This window comes from Schistocerca cancellata, unplaced genomic scaffold, assembly GCF_023864275.1.
Source record: "Schistocerca cancellata isolate TAMUIC-IGC-003103 unplaced genomic scaffold, iqSchCanc2.1 HiC_scaffold_1169, whole genome shotgun sequence".
NCBI lineage: Eukaryota > Metazoa > Arthropoda > Insecta > Orthoptera > Acrididae > Schistocerca > Schistocerca cancellata.
In genome coordinates, this window is record NW_026047168.1 from 1 (window position 1) to 14518 (window position 14518).

At 48.9% G+C, this 14518-nt stretch overlaps 5 non-coding genes across 5 annotated transcripts; all 5 read right to left on the minus strand.

Moving 5' to 3' along the window:
• Nucleotides 1-1125: 1125 nt before the first annotated feature.
• LOC126160957 (5S ribosomal RNA) lies at nt 1126-1244 on the minus strand. The gene has a single exon (XR_007534639.1). It is a non-coding gene; the product is annotated as a 5S ribosomal RNA (ribosomal RNA).
• Nucleotides 1245-2371: 1127 nt separating this feature from the next.
• Nucleotides 2372-2490, minus strand: LOC126160959 (5S ribosomal RNA). The gene has a single exon (XR_007534640.1). It is a non-coding gene; the product is annotated as a 5S ribosomal RNA (ribosomal RNA).
• A 1127-nt stretch (nt 2491-3617) lies between these two features.
• On the minus strand, nt 3618-3736 carry LOC126160960 (5S ribosomal RNA). The gene has a single exon (XR_007534641.1). It is a non-coding gene; the product is annotated as a 5S ribosomal RNA (ribosomal RNA).
• Nucleotides 3737-4863: 1127 nt separating this feature from the next.
• LOC126160961 (5S ribosomal RNA) lies at nt 4864-4982 on the minus strand. The gene has a single exon (XR_007534642.1). It is a non-coding gene; the product is annotated as a 5S ribosomal RNA (ribosomal RNA).
• A 1127-nt stretch (nt 4983-6109) lies between these two features.
• LOC126160962 (5S ribosomal RNA) lies at nt 6110-6228 on the minus strand. The gene has a single exon (XR_007534643.1). It is a non-coding gene; the product is annotated as a 5S ribosomal RNA (ribosomal RNA).
• Nucleotides 6229-14518: the final 8290 nt, after the last annotated feature.

Here is a 14518-nt window from a genome sequence, read left to right on the forward strand (position 1 = left end):
TCCTTATACTGTAGCCGCACCACACAAGAGGCATTCGCCTCTTCTCGCAACACACGCAATCGCCGCTTTCCGTGGCACATTTGACGCAAAGCACGTCCTTCCACCTCGAAGGTGGCGCGGAGTGCGCGCTCGGCTCGGCGTCTCATAGGAGACTGCCGAGCGTAGGTGCGGCGCACAACACAGCTGCTCGGTGCACCGCCTGTCATTCGTTTGGTGCGTGTGGCCGCGGGGTGTGGCAGTGTCCTGCTGGACCGACGGAGGCTTTCTCACCTGGCTGACACACGCCGCGCTTCCAGATATTTGCGTAATTTGCGCGGTGCATTTGCATTCGCGCCTGTCCCCCCCTCCCGTCCCGACTTGTCCCGACTTTGCTCGACTGCCGCTCGCTGCCGCTCGGGTCGCGGTCCATATGACAGCACAAGCGCGAGAAACGTCTGCGGGAGGAGGCGAGACGACAAAAGAATAAATTTATGATTACAAATCGAATTTGGAGCTGCACGCCGCTGCAGAACGATAGGCGCTAACGTATTTCGGAGCATACCGCCCGATTCGTAGTGTTTTGTCGTTTTCAAAGACTTCCTGGCAAACTTGGTTAGCACATTCTCCTTCAAACTGAGTTAATTATTGCAGTTTCGTACCTGACGGCCGTTTAAAATGCTTGAGGAAGTCTCTTTGTCACGACAGAAAGGTGGTATGGGAAGAGGGCTGGCAAGAGTAGCGACTAAAAAGCGATAAATGAAGGCAGCCAGAGTTCCCAGGCGCTCATCCATACGAGTACTACCGTTGTTGCTTCACATCGGTGATCGGACGAGAACGGAAGATTTTATTTCTTTTTTTTTTTTTTTGTTTATTTACATTGTGGAATTTAGCACTGCTACAAAACAGTAGGCCCTGACGTATTTCAAAACTCATCTGTCGATTCGTAGTGTGTTGTTATTTCCGAGGCGTTGTAGCACTCTTCTTCCGCGCATTCTTGCTGAAACTGAGTTCATTACTGTAATTTCGTATCCTACGTTTGATACAGTAGTTTAAAATGCTTGTGGAAGCATCTTTGTCAACACCTGAAAGTTAGTATGAAAAGAGGGCTGGCAGGTGCAGCGACGTAAAAATGAAAAAATGAGATAGAGCCAACAGCACCCGGTGTTCCCAGGCGGTCACCCATCCAAGTACTAACCGGGCCCGATGTTGCTTAACTTCGGTGATCGGACGAGAACCGGTGTATTCAACATGGTATGGCCGTTGGCGTCCTTATACTGTAGCCGCACCACACAAGAGGCATTCGCCTCTTCTCGCAACACACGCAATCGCCGCTTTCCGTGGCACATTTGACGCAAAGCACGTCCTTCCACCTCGAAGGTGGCGCGGAGTGCGCGCTCGGCTCGGCGTCTCATAGGAGACTGCCGAGCGTAGGTGCGGCGCACAACACAGCTGCTCGGTGCACCGCCTGTCATTCGTTTGGTGCGTGTGGCCGCGGGGTGTGGCAGTGTCCTGCTGGACCGACGGAGGCTTTCTCACCTGGCTGACACACGCCGCGCTTCCAGATATTTGCGTAATTTGCGCGGTGCATTTGCATTCGCGCCTGTCCCCCCCTCCCGTCCCGACTTGTCCCGACTTTGCTCGACTGCCGCTCGCTGCCGCTCGGGTCGCGGTCCATATGACAGCACAAGCGCGAGAAACGTCTGCGGGAGGAGGCGAGACGACAAAAGAATAAATTTATGATTACAAATCGAATTTGGAGCTGCACGCCGCTGCAGAACGATAGGCGCTAACGTATTTCGGAGCATACCGCCCGATTCGTAGTGTTTTGTCGTTTTCAAAGACTTCCTGGCAAACTTGGTTAGCACATTCTCCTTCAAACTGAGTTAATTATTGCAGTTTCGTACCTGACGGCCGTTTAAAATGCTTGAGGAAGTCTCTTTGTCACGACAGAAAGGTGGTATGGGAAGAGGGCTGGCAAGAGTAGCGACTAAAAAGCGATAAATGAAGGCAGCCAGAGTTCCCAGGCGCTCATCCATACGAGTACTACCGTTGTTGCTTCACATCGGTGATCGGACGAGAACGGAAGATTTTATTTCTTTTTTTTTTTTTTTTGTTTATTTACATTGTGGAATTTAGCACTGCTACAAAACAGTAGGCCCTGACGTATTTCAAAACTCATCTGTCGATTCGTAGTGTGTTGTTATTTCCGAGGCGTTGTAGCACTCTTCTTCCGCGCATTCTTGCTGAAACTGAGTTCATTACTGTAATTTCGTATCCTACGTTTGATACAGTAGTTTAAAATGCTTGTGGAAGCATCTTTGTCAACACCTGAAAGTTAGTATGAAAAGAGGGCTGGCAGGTGCAGCGACGTAAAAATGAAAAAATGAGATAGAGCCAACAGCACCCGGTGTTCCCAGGCGGTCACCCATCCAAGTACTAACCGGGCCCGATGTTGCTTAACTTCGGTGATCGGACGAGAACCGGTGTATTCAACATGGTATGGCCGTTGGCGTCCTTATACTGTAGCCGCACCACACAAGAGGCATTCGCCTCTTCTCGCAACACACGCAATCGCCGCTTTCCGTGGCACATTTGACGCAAAGCACGTCCTTCCACCTCGAAGGTGGCGCGGAGTGCGCGCTCGGCTCGGCGTCTCATAGGAGACTGCCGAGCGTAGGTGCGGCGCACAACACAGCTGCTCGGTGCACCGCCTGTCATTCGTTTGGTGCGTGTGGCCGCGGGGTGTGGCAGTGTCCTGCTGGACCGACGGAGGCTTTCTCACCTGGCTGACACACGCCGCGCTTCCAGATATTTGCGTAATTTGCGCGGTGCATTTGCATTCGCGCCTGTCCCCCCCTCCCGTCCCGACTTGTCCCGACTTTGCTCGACTGCCGCTCGCTGCCGCTCGGGTCGCGGTCCATATGACAGCACAAGCGCGAGAAACGTCTGCGGGAGGAGGCGAGACGACAAAAGAATAAATTTATGATTACAAATCGAATTTGGAGCTGCACGCCGCTGCAGAACGATAGGCGCTAACGTATTTCGGAGCATACCGCCCGATTCGTAGTGTTTTGTCGTTTTCAAAGACTTCCTGGCAAACTTGGTTAGCACATTCTCCTTCAAACTGAGTTAATTATTGCAGTTTCGTACCTGACGGCCGTTTAAAATGCTTGAGGAAGTCTCTTTGTCACGACAGAAAGGTGGTATGGGAAGAGGGCTGGCAAGAGTAGCGACTAAAAAGCGATAAATGAAGGCAGCCAGAGTTCCCAGGCGCTCATCCATACGAGTACTACCGTTGTTGCTTCACATCGGTGATCGGACGAGAACGGAAGATTTTATTTCTTTTTTTTTTTTTTTTGTTTATTTACATTGTGGAATTTAGCACTGCTACAAAACAGTAGGCCCTGACGTATTTCAAAACTCATCTGTCGATTCGTAGTGTGTTGTTATTTCCGAGGCGTTGTAGCACTCTTCTTCCGCGCATTCTTGCTGAAACTGAGTTCATTACTGTAATTTCGTATCCTACGTTTGATACAGTAGTTTAAAATGCTTGTGGAAGCATCTTTGTCAACACCTGAAAGTTAGTATGAAAAGAGGGCTGGCAGGTGCAGCGACGTAAAAATGAAAAAATGAGATAGAGCCAACAGCACCCGGTGTTCCCAGGCGGTCACCCATCCAAGTACTAACCGGGCCCGATGTTGCTTAACTTCGGTGATCGGACGAGAACCGGTGTATTCAACATGGTATGGCCGTTGGCGTCCTTATACTGTAGCCGCACCACACAAGAGGCATTCGCCTCTTCTCGCAACACACGCAATCGCCGCTTTCCGTGGCACATTTGACGCAAAGCACGTCCTTCCACCTCGAAGGTGGCGCGGAGTGCGCGCTCGGCTCGGCGTCTCATAGGAGACTGCCGAGCGTAGGTGCGGCGCACAACACAGCTGCTCGGTGCACCGCCTGTCATTCGTTTGGTGCGTGTGGCCGCGGGGTGTGGCAGTGTCCTGCTGGACCGACGGAGGCTTTCTCACCTGGCTGACACACGCCGCGCTTCCAGATATTTGCGTAATTTGCGCGGTGCATTTGCATTCGCGCCTGTCCCCCCCTCCCGTCCCGACTTGTCCCGACTTTGCTCGACTGCCGCTCGCTGCCGCTCGGGTCGCGGTCCATATGACAGCACAAGCGCGAGAAACGTCTGCGGGAGGAGGCGAGACGACAAAAGAATAAATTTATGATTACAAATCGAATTTGGAGCTGCACGCCGCTGCAGAACGATAGGCGCTAACGTATTTCGGAGCATACCGCCCGATTCGTAGTGTTTTGTCGTTTTCAAAGACTTCCTGGCAAACTTGGTTAGCACATTCTCCTTCAAACTGAGTTAATTATTGCAGTTTCGTACCTGACGGCCGTTTAAAATGCTTGAGGAAGTCTCTTTGTCACGACAGAAAGGTGGTATGGGAAGAGGGCTGGCAAGAGTAGCGACTAAAAAGCGATAAATGAAGGCAGCCAGAGTTCCCAGGCGCTCATCCATACGAGTACTACCGTTGTTGCTTCACATCGGTGATCGGACGAGAACGGAAGATTTTATTTCTTTTTTTTTTTTTTTTGTTTATTTACATTGTGGAATTTAGCACTGCTACAAAACAGTAGGCCCTGACGTATTTCAAAACTCATCTGTCGATTCGTAGTGTGTTGTTATTTCCGAGGCGTTGTAGCACTCTTCTTCCGCGCATTCTTGCTGAAACTGAGTTCATTACTGTAATTTCGTATCCTACGTTTGATACAGTAGTTTAAAATGCTTGTGGAAGCATCTTTGTCAACACCTGAAAGTTAGTATGAAAAGAGGGCTGGCAGGTGCAGCGACGTAAAAATGAAAAAATGAGATAGAGCCAACAGCACCCGGTGTTCCCAGGCGGTCACCCATCCAAGTACTAACCGGGCCCGATGTTGCTTAACTTCGGTGATCGGACGAGAACCGGTGTATTCAACATGGTATGGCCGTTGGCGTCCTTATACTGTAGCCGCACCACACAAGAGGCATTCGCCTCTTCTCGCAACACACGCAATCGCCGCTTTCCGTGGCACATTTGACGCAAAGCACGTCCTTCCACCTCGAAGGTGGCGCGGAGTGCGCGCTCGGCTCGGCGTCTCATAGGAGACTGCCGAGCGTAGGTGCGGCGCACAACACAGCTGCTCGGTGCACCGCCTGTCATTCGTTTGGTGCGTGTGGCCGCGGGGTGTGGCAGTGTCCTGCTGGACCGACGGAGGCTTTCTCACCTGGCTGACACACGCCGCGCTTCCAGATATTTGCGTAATTTGCGCGGTGCATTTGCATTCGCGCCTGTCCCCCCCTCCCGTCCCGACTTGTCCCGACTTTGCTCGACTGCCGCTCGCTGCCGCTCGGGTCGCGGTCCATATGACAGCACAAGCGCGAGAAACGTCTGCGGGAGGAGGCGAGACGACAAAAGAATAAATTTATGATTACAAATCGAATTTGGAGCTGCACGCCGCTGCAGAACGATAGGCGCTAACGTATTTCGGAGCATACCGCCCGATTCGTAGTGTTTTGTCGTTTTCAAAGACTTCCTGGCAAACTTGGTTAGCACATTCTCCTTCAAACTGAGTTAATTATTGCAGTTTCGTACCTGACGGCCGTTTAAAATGCTTGAGGAAGTCTCTTTGTCACGACAGAAAGGTGGTATGGGAAGAGGGCTGGCAAGAGTAGCGACTAAAAAGCGATAAATGAAGGCAGCCAGAGTTCCCAGGCGCTCATCCATACGAGTACTACCGTTGTTGCTTCACATCGGTGATCGGACGAGAACGGAAGATTTTATTTCTTTTTTTTTTTTTTTTGTTTATTTACATTGTGGAATTTAGCACTGCTACAAAACAGTAGGCCCTGACGTATTTCAAAACTCATCTGTCGATTCGTAGTGTGTTGTTATTTCCGAGGCGTTGTAGCACTCTTCTTCCGCGCATTCTTGCTGAAACTGAGTTCATTACTGTAATTTCGTATCCTACGTTTGATACAGTAGTTTAAAATGCTTGTGGAAGCATCTTTGTCAACACCTGAAAGTTAGTATGAAAAGAGGGCTGGCAGGTGCAGCGACGTAAAAATGAAAAAATGAGATAGAGCCAACAGCACCCGGTGTTCCCAGGCGGTCACCCATCCAAGTACTAACCGGGCCCGATGTTGCTTAACTTCGGTGATCGGACGAGAACCGGTGTATTCAACATGGTATGGCCGTTGGCGTCCTTATACTGTAGCCGCACCACACAAGAGGCATTCGCCTCTTCTCGCAACACACGCAATCGCCGCTTTCCGTGGCACATTTGACGCAAAGCACGTCCTTCCACCTCGAAGGTGGCGCGGAGTGCGCGCTCGGCTCGGCGTCTCATAGGAGACTGCCGAGCGTAGGTGCGGCGCACAACACAGCTGCTCGGTGCACCGCCTGTCATTCGTTTGGTGCGTGTGGCCGCGGGGTGTGGCAGTGTCCTGCTGGACCGACGGAGGCTTTCTCACCTGGCTGACACACGCCGCGCTTCCAGATATTTGCGTAATTTGCGCGGTGCATTTGCATTCGCGCCTGTCCCCCCCTCCCGTCCCGACTTGTCCCGACTTTGCTCGACTGCCGCTCGCTGCCGCTCGGGTCGCGGTCCATATGACAGCACAAGCGCGAGAAACGTCTGCGGGAGGAGGCGAGACGACAAAAGAATAAATTTATGATTACAAATCGAATTTGGAGCTGCACGCCGCTGCAGAACGATAGGCGCTAACGTATTTCGGAGCATACCGCCCGATTCGTAGTGTTTTGTCGTTTTCAAAGACTTCCTGGCAAACTTGGTTAGCACATTCTCCTTCAAACTGAGTTAATTATTGCAGTTTCGTACCTGACGGCCGTTTAAAATGCTTGAGGAAGTCTCTTTGTCACGACAGAAAGGTGGTATGGGAAGAGGGCTGGCAAGAGTAGCGACTAAAAAGCGATAAATGAAGGCAGCCAGAGTTCCCAGGCGCTCATCCATACGAGTACTACCGTTGTTGCTTCACATCGGTGATCGGACGAGAACGGAAGATTTTATTTCTTTTTTTTTTTTTTGTTTATTTACATTGTGGAATTTAGCACTGCTACAAAACAGTAGGCCCTGACTTATTTCAGAACTCATCTGTCGATTCGTAGTGTGTTGTTGTTTTCAAGGCGTTCTAGCACTCTCTTCTTTCGCGCATTCTTGCTCAAACTGAGTTCATTACTGTAATTTCGTATCCTACGTTTGATACAGTAGTTTAAAATGCTTGTGGAAGCATCTTTGTCAACACCTGAAAGTTAGTATGAAAAGAGGGCTGGCAGGTGTAGCGACGAAAAAATGAAAAAATGAGATAGAGCCAACAGCACCCGGTGTTCCCAGGCGGTCACCCATCCAAGTACTAACCGGGCCCGATGTTGCTTAACTTCGGTGATCGGACGAGAACCGGTGTATTTTTTTTTTCTTTTTCTTTTTTTTATTTGTGTTATTTATTTTTTTATTTATTTATTTATTTTTTATTTTTCTTTTTTTATTTGTTTTATTTATTTTTTTATTTATTTTTTTTTTTTTTATTTTATATTTCAAGTTGATTAATCTTGGAACCTCATCCTTTTACTCAGTTACTCTCTTTCTGTAACTTTCTTTATTTTATTTCTTTTTTTTCCAAAAATGATCTTATGTATACTAGTTTACAGGTCGGCACATGACCAAAGATAGATAAATAAATGGAGATTGGTTATATTTTCCAGCAGACACTAACTACATATATCTAAACTTATTTTTGAGAGAACTGCATGTATGACGCAAGAAGGAGATCAGTGTAAGTATCATCAAAACTCAATTGCAAACAAAGTCAATTGATGCAAATAAGATGGCCTCGGACACATCTTATAGTTGTTTCGCATACGCGTGATGCAATGCAGATGATAAGAAATTGGCAAAATGTTCTTTGTGTTTATTACTATTTTTGATCTTAGAATATTGGTCCCAAATATGAGTCAAAAAGGTGAGTGCATCGTGAATTTGCCGGTCGATAAGGGCGTAGGCAGTGTGGCCCAACAACCACACAGCAGTATTGTGTTTTGCACGGGGGAAGTATTTAAAATCCGGTACAATGACACTATCAACTGAGACGTGCGCCGGCGTAGTTCGCGTGATGAGAGCCACCATTAACTGGCAAGTCCTCCACACGTCGGAAACAGCTTGACATTGCAGGCGGTGTTCTCTGGTGTCAAGCACGCCACACCTGCCACAGTTGGGGGAGGCGAGAAGCTGAATGTCGGCTAAACGCTGATTGGTGGGCAGCGTGTTGTTGACTAGTTTGTACCACAACGCAGACACATCGGACGGCAGAATACTGCTATTGACATTTGACCACACTTGCTTCCAGTTTACGGTAGGTAAGCGGACTTCCAATTTACTAATGGGAGGTTGTCCCATCAATTCAATATAGAGCTGCCGTGCAGTCCTGTGTGGATCTGTGGCCGTACGGAGGACGTAGCTTCTATTTAGGATATACTCTCGTACAAAGGACATACGGTAAGGGATGTTGGCCACCGATACTGGGGCGCTTTCAGATTCTGGCCGATAGATTTCCAGCAGGGATGCTGTCGATCCATCGGGAAAGCCGGCCTGCATTTCAGCGGTGCGGTTGACGAGCAACGCTGCACATTTGCGACTGAAGTCTACTAGCCCGAGTCCTCCACGTGACGGGTCTAAGACACAAACTGTTGCTCGCACTTTAAAAATTTCGTGACGCCAGAGTAACCAGTATACTGCTTGAGATATAGCGCGTCCTATTTGTTTCGGCACGCTAAGCAACTGAGCCATATACCACGCCTTAGTGAGGATAAAGGTATTGATTAGCTTGACTTTCTGGTGCAAGTTAAGGTGCCGGGTTGCGTGGCTTTTGCAGAGGCCCTTAATGGAGTTGAGAATTCTTCTCCAATTTCGTGCTTGCATACGCTGCGGGCACGCGGTTATGTCTAGACCCAATACTTGATGGTCTCTCACGACTCTGTACCACGGGCGGACAATATCGGTGGCTAGCAGACCCAGTGGGAGTAGAACAGTTTTAAAAGTATTTATCGCTGCTCCAGACGCACATTCATACTGGTGAAGGGAGGCGCGTATCGAGTCTATGTCTGCTGTGTGGTCAAGGAAAGCGCCTACGTCATCTGCGTATGCCACACATTTAATGGAAGCATTGTGTATTTGTACTCCTTTTGACGTCCTGCCTATTGTTCTGAGAAGCGGGTCTATGGCGATCACGAATAAGAACATTGACAGCGGACATCCTTGCCTGACAGAGCGGCAAATAGGGATCGGTTTAGTTTGCCATCCATTTAATGTGACTATTGATCTTGCTCCCGTGAGAATATTTTCAATAATTTTGGTAAATTCTCGGCCGAATCCCATTTTTGTCATGACCTGTAGCAAGTATTTGTGGCTTATGCGATCGAAAGCATTCGCAAAGTCAATGGATAGAATAGCTGTCGATAATTTATGGACTGCCGTGTGAGCCACTATGTCTCGGTATAAGGACGCTGCGTGGAAAATATTGTGGTGTGTTACTCCGCACGTTTGGTAGGAGCTGATAGCTTTGTTCATGACTGGCTTCATCTTCGCTGCAAGGCACCTTGCAACGATTTTATAATCGGTATTGAGTAACGTAATGGGCCGGAAATCTTGAATACGACATGTATGTTGCGTTTTAGGGACGAGCACAACTCGACCTTCCAGAAATTTTGCGGGAATTTCCGTGCCACGAATTACTTCATTTACTATGTCGGTAAGTTTTTGCCCAAAGATATCCCAGTAGACCTGATAGAATTCAGTTGGCAGGCCATCAGGTCCCGGCGACTTTCCTTTAGAGCACGACTGTACAATAGGTTTTGTGTTTTGTACTGTCATCTCTGCTATCAACTGTTCTCTTTCCGCGTCCGAAATCTCAGTCTGCAGGTCGCATAACAAATAATTTAGCGCCACGTCGTCTGTCGCAACGTCTCGAAATAAGTCCGTGTAGTGGGCTGTAATATGTTGGAGAATGTCTGTTTTCCGCGTAAGGCGCTCGCCTGACGCAGTCGTTATCGATTCTACGTGTTTGCGTCTTGCCCGTGTTTTTTCACGCGCGAGATGATAGGACGACGGTTCTTCGTCGTCCAAAGCGCACAAGGCGCGACTTCGGACCAAAATTCCTTTTGCCTTTTCGTTATGTATACGGAGAATCTTTGCTTTAATACGGTTTAAGCGAAGGCGGAGATTTTCATTTGGTCCGACGGGGGCGTTTAACGCGTCTTTGAGGCATTGTTGGTAAAATTCTGTTGTGCGATGCGTCCAGAAGGATACCTCCTGGCTATGACATTGAGCAATCATCCTAATTTGCGGCTTTGCGTAAAAAGTCCACCACTCTAGTGCTGAGCTGTAGTTTTTCTCTTTCTGCAGGCAATGCTGCCATACAGATTGCATTTTCGAGCGGAAGTCTGTCGCGGCAAGATGTTTCGTATTAAGCTTCCACAACCTGGGAGTAGGTGTTTCATTTGTACGCTGTAGGTGAATGGCAGCAACATAACCACAATGGTCGCTAAACGCGACAGGGACGACGTCTACACTATTTAGGTTGTTTGCAATCTGTTGAGAGACGTATATGCGGTCTATTCTGCTTGCTCCACTATTGTATATGTGCGTATACTGCGTTGTGTGTGGGTTAAGGAGGCGCCACGTGTCTCGCAGATCTTTGGCGGTCAATAGTTTCACTAATTCAGGACACATAGTGGCCGTAGGGTGCTGGTCGGATGTGTCTGTTACACAGTTAAAATCGCCACCGAGAATTATTGGACGTGTGGTATCAAACAAGGGAATTATTTCGTGGCTGAAAAATGCTGCGCGCATTCGTCTATTATCTGTGCCTGAGGGGGCGTAAATATTGATAAATCTCATGCCTTGTATATTGCACGCAATCGCGCGTCCGCTCGGCAACGTTTGGACATTGTCTGGCTCTAGGGAATTTTTGTATAAAATCGCGGTACCGCATTTAATATTATTGTTAACATTATAAATAACATCATATCCATTTATGTTATGGAGGATGTTTGCGGTAACTTCCTGAATGAAAATTACATCGAAACTACTGTAATGTACAAAGTACTGGGACAGAATTTTGTGAGCTGCAGAAATCCCGTTTATATTTAAGGTAAGAATAGATAAATCTTTTATTTGCGTATGACAGACAGGCATTGGAAGTGGAGAAAGAAACAGAGTAACATGAACTAAGGGAGACAGGGTATAAATGGAGATAATTTCAATCTGCGAATGGTTAGTTTTGTTATGTGACGACTATTGCAAACAGATTTTCAACCGAGTTTGTACTTAAACGTCGTCGGACCAAACAGTATTGCGTTGTTGATCTGAGCGGGAGGGATCATTGTTGGTTTCCATCGGTACGTGCATATGTGGCGAATCGATTTGCATGGCATGGACGGCACGAATGTCGCCCGTCGGGACGTGGGCTGTGTGCCGAGCACGACACTCGTGCATTTCCTCTGCCTTTCTTTTAATTGGCGCTGATATTACGGCCTCAGTTACGAGCGGTTGTACGCTGATTTCTTTTTCTTTCTCTTGCTTATTTAAAAATTCCCTCAGATGTCGAACAGTTGCGTCGCGCCGGCGTTCTGCTTCTGTTTCAGGCGACGCAACAGGAACGACTGTCACGGGGCATTGTTGATCGGATTTAGAAGTTGCATCCGAATTTCCGTTTCCACGGCCGCGTCGATGTTTCCTTTTCGAAGATTTATTCGGTGAATGGCTCACCGACCTCCTACTCGGGGATGGACTGGGGTCTTTACGTGAAACACGCATTTCTGAGGGGACAGCAGCAGGGCTGCGCCCACGCTCTGAATTTTGCGTGTTGCTCGGAAAAATATCTGATGCAGTATCGTCACTATTTGGCGGCTCGGGGTGAACGTCAGCCACAACCGTGACGTTTGTCGTATTATTGCCGAGAGAATTTTCTGGAATGGCGGCTTTTTCATCAATTTCTGTTACGTCCATGACATTGTCCGTGTTCGCTGGGGTCTCAGACGATTCGCACACAGCCTCTGTCACAGGGAGTGACGAGGGCCGAATCGGAGCAACACCCAACGCTACAGACGCATACGAATTTTTCTGCGCTTGTGCGCTATCACCGCCGAGCGGGAGCTGCACAGGCCGACGCCTGTTCGGACAATTTTGTCGAAAGTGATCGGTTGCATTGCAGTACGAGCACGTCTGTGGCTGTCCATTGTACGATATAAAGGCCCTGTAGCCGCCTATGACTAGAAAGGACGGGATGTGCTGTTTCAGTTCAATAAGCACACTTCTTACTCCGTTGTATACTTGTAGGCGGAAACCACTACCCCATTTTTCATTCGTCACTGAAAGCACATTCCCATACGGCATGAGACCACGAGCGATCATTTGCGTAGGTATTTCAAAAGGGAGATTGAAAATGCGCACTTGACGAATACCGTAACCCGCGTGGCACACGGTCACGTCGCAAACGCTTCCGTCACGGTATTTAAACTTGCGTTTTCCACCGTTTTCCTGTACGATCTTTTCGCACATTTCCGCATCATTGAATTTCATAAACAGGGTTCCGGTAATAAAGTCCCACTGGACTCCGTACGTTTCGGTATCGGTAAGGCCGAGTTCGTCAATAATCCAGTCGTGAGCTTCGTATGCCGTAGGGCGTACAGCTTCTTTGTCGAAAATAACGTTCAATGTGTTCGATCTATTTACGTTTTCCATTTTCAAACTGTTACTTAACAACTACGCAAAAAACGCGCGAAAAAGAGAAACTCGACAGCGGAACGCAACGCGGCGATGCCAACAGAGCGGCCGCTAGCCGTGCACTGACGAGCTATCACAGGGCGGCTGAGCAAGATGACTGACAGTCGTAATTGAAACAGCATCTCTGGACACAGACGTAGTGTACACGGCTGCCGATTGCTTAACTTCGGTGATCGGACGAGAACCGGTGTATTCAACATGGTATGGCCGTTGGCGTCCTTATACTGTAGCCGCACCACACAAGAAGCATTCGCCTCTTCTCCCAACACACGCAATCGCCGCTTTCCGTGGCACATTTGACGCAAAGCACGTCCTTCCACCTCGAAGGTGGCGCGGAGTGCGCGCTCGCCTCGGCGTCTCAGAGGCGACAGCCGGACGTAGGTGAGGCGCACAACACGGCTGCTCGGTGCACCGCCTGTCATTCGTTTGGTGCGTGTGGCCTCCGACACTCGCTGGCGACGCGCCTTGTTCCTGTTATCCGGCGCGGGGCTTGCGCGCGGCCGACACTCGCTGGCGACGCGCCTTGTTCCTGTTATCCGGCGCGGGGCTTGCGCGCGGCCGGGCGGCGGGGGGACTGCGTGGGGTGTGGCAGTGTCCTGCTGGACCGACGGAGGCTTTCTCACCTGGCTGACACACGCCGCGCTTCCAGATATTTGCGTAATTTGCGCGGTCCATTCGCACCTGTCCCCTCTTCCGTCCCGACTTGTCCCGACTTTGCTCGGCTGCCGCTCGCTGCCGCTCGGGTCGCGGTCCATATGACAGCACAAGCGCGAGAAACGTCTGCGGGAGGCGGCGAGACGACAAAAGAATAAATTTATGATTACAAATCGAACTTGGAGCTGTACGCCGCTGCAGAACGATAGGCAGGCGCTAACGTTTTTCGGAGCATACCGCCCGATTCGTACTGTTTTGTCGTTTTCAAAGACTTCCTGGCAAACTTGGTTAGCACATTCTCCTTCAAACTGACTTAATTACTGCAGTTTCGTACCTTACGGCCGTTTAAAGTGCTCAAGGAAGTCTCTTTGTCACAACAGAAAGGTGGTATGGGAAGAGGGCTGGCAGGAGGAACGACTAAAAAGCGAAAAATGAAGGCAGCCAGAGTTCCCAGGCGCTCACCCTTCCGAGTACTACTAACGTTGTTGCTTCACTTCGGTGATCGGACGAGAACGGAAGATTTTTTTTTTTGTTTGTTTGTTTATTTTCTTTGTGGAATTTAGCACTGCTACAAAACAGTAGGCCCTGACGTATTTCAAAACTCATCTGTCGATTCGCAGTGTGTTGTTATTTTCAAGGCGTTCTAGCACTCTTCTTTCGCGCATTCTTGCTCAAACTGAGTTCATTACTGTAATTTCGTATCTTATGTTTGATACAGTAGTTTAAAATGCTTGTGGAAGCATCTTTGTCAACACCTGAAAGTTAGTATGAAAAGAGGCCTGGCAGGTGTAGCGACGTAAAAATGAAAAAATGAGATAGAGCCAACAGCACTTTTTTTAATGTTTTTTTTTCTTTTTTTTTTACGGGCCTCCCATCTCCCCTTATAGACCGGCCTTCTCGCTCTCCACAAAATGCCTTCTATTGGAGAGTTTCATGAGCTATAAAGGTGCTGTTGACTCCATGTCCCTCGACGTATGGACGAAAAATCAGTATCCCCGTTGGTGTCCTTAAAATGGTCGACGTCCGTTGGGAAAAGCGG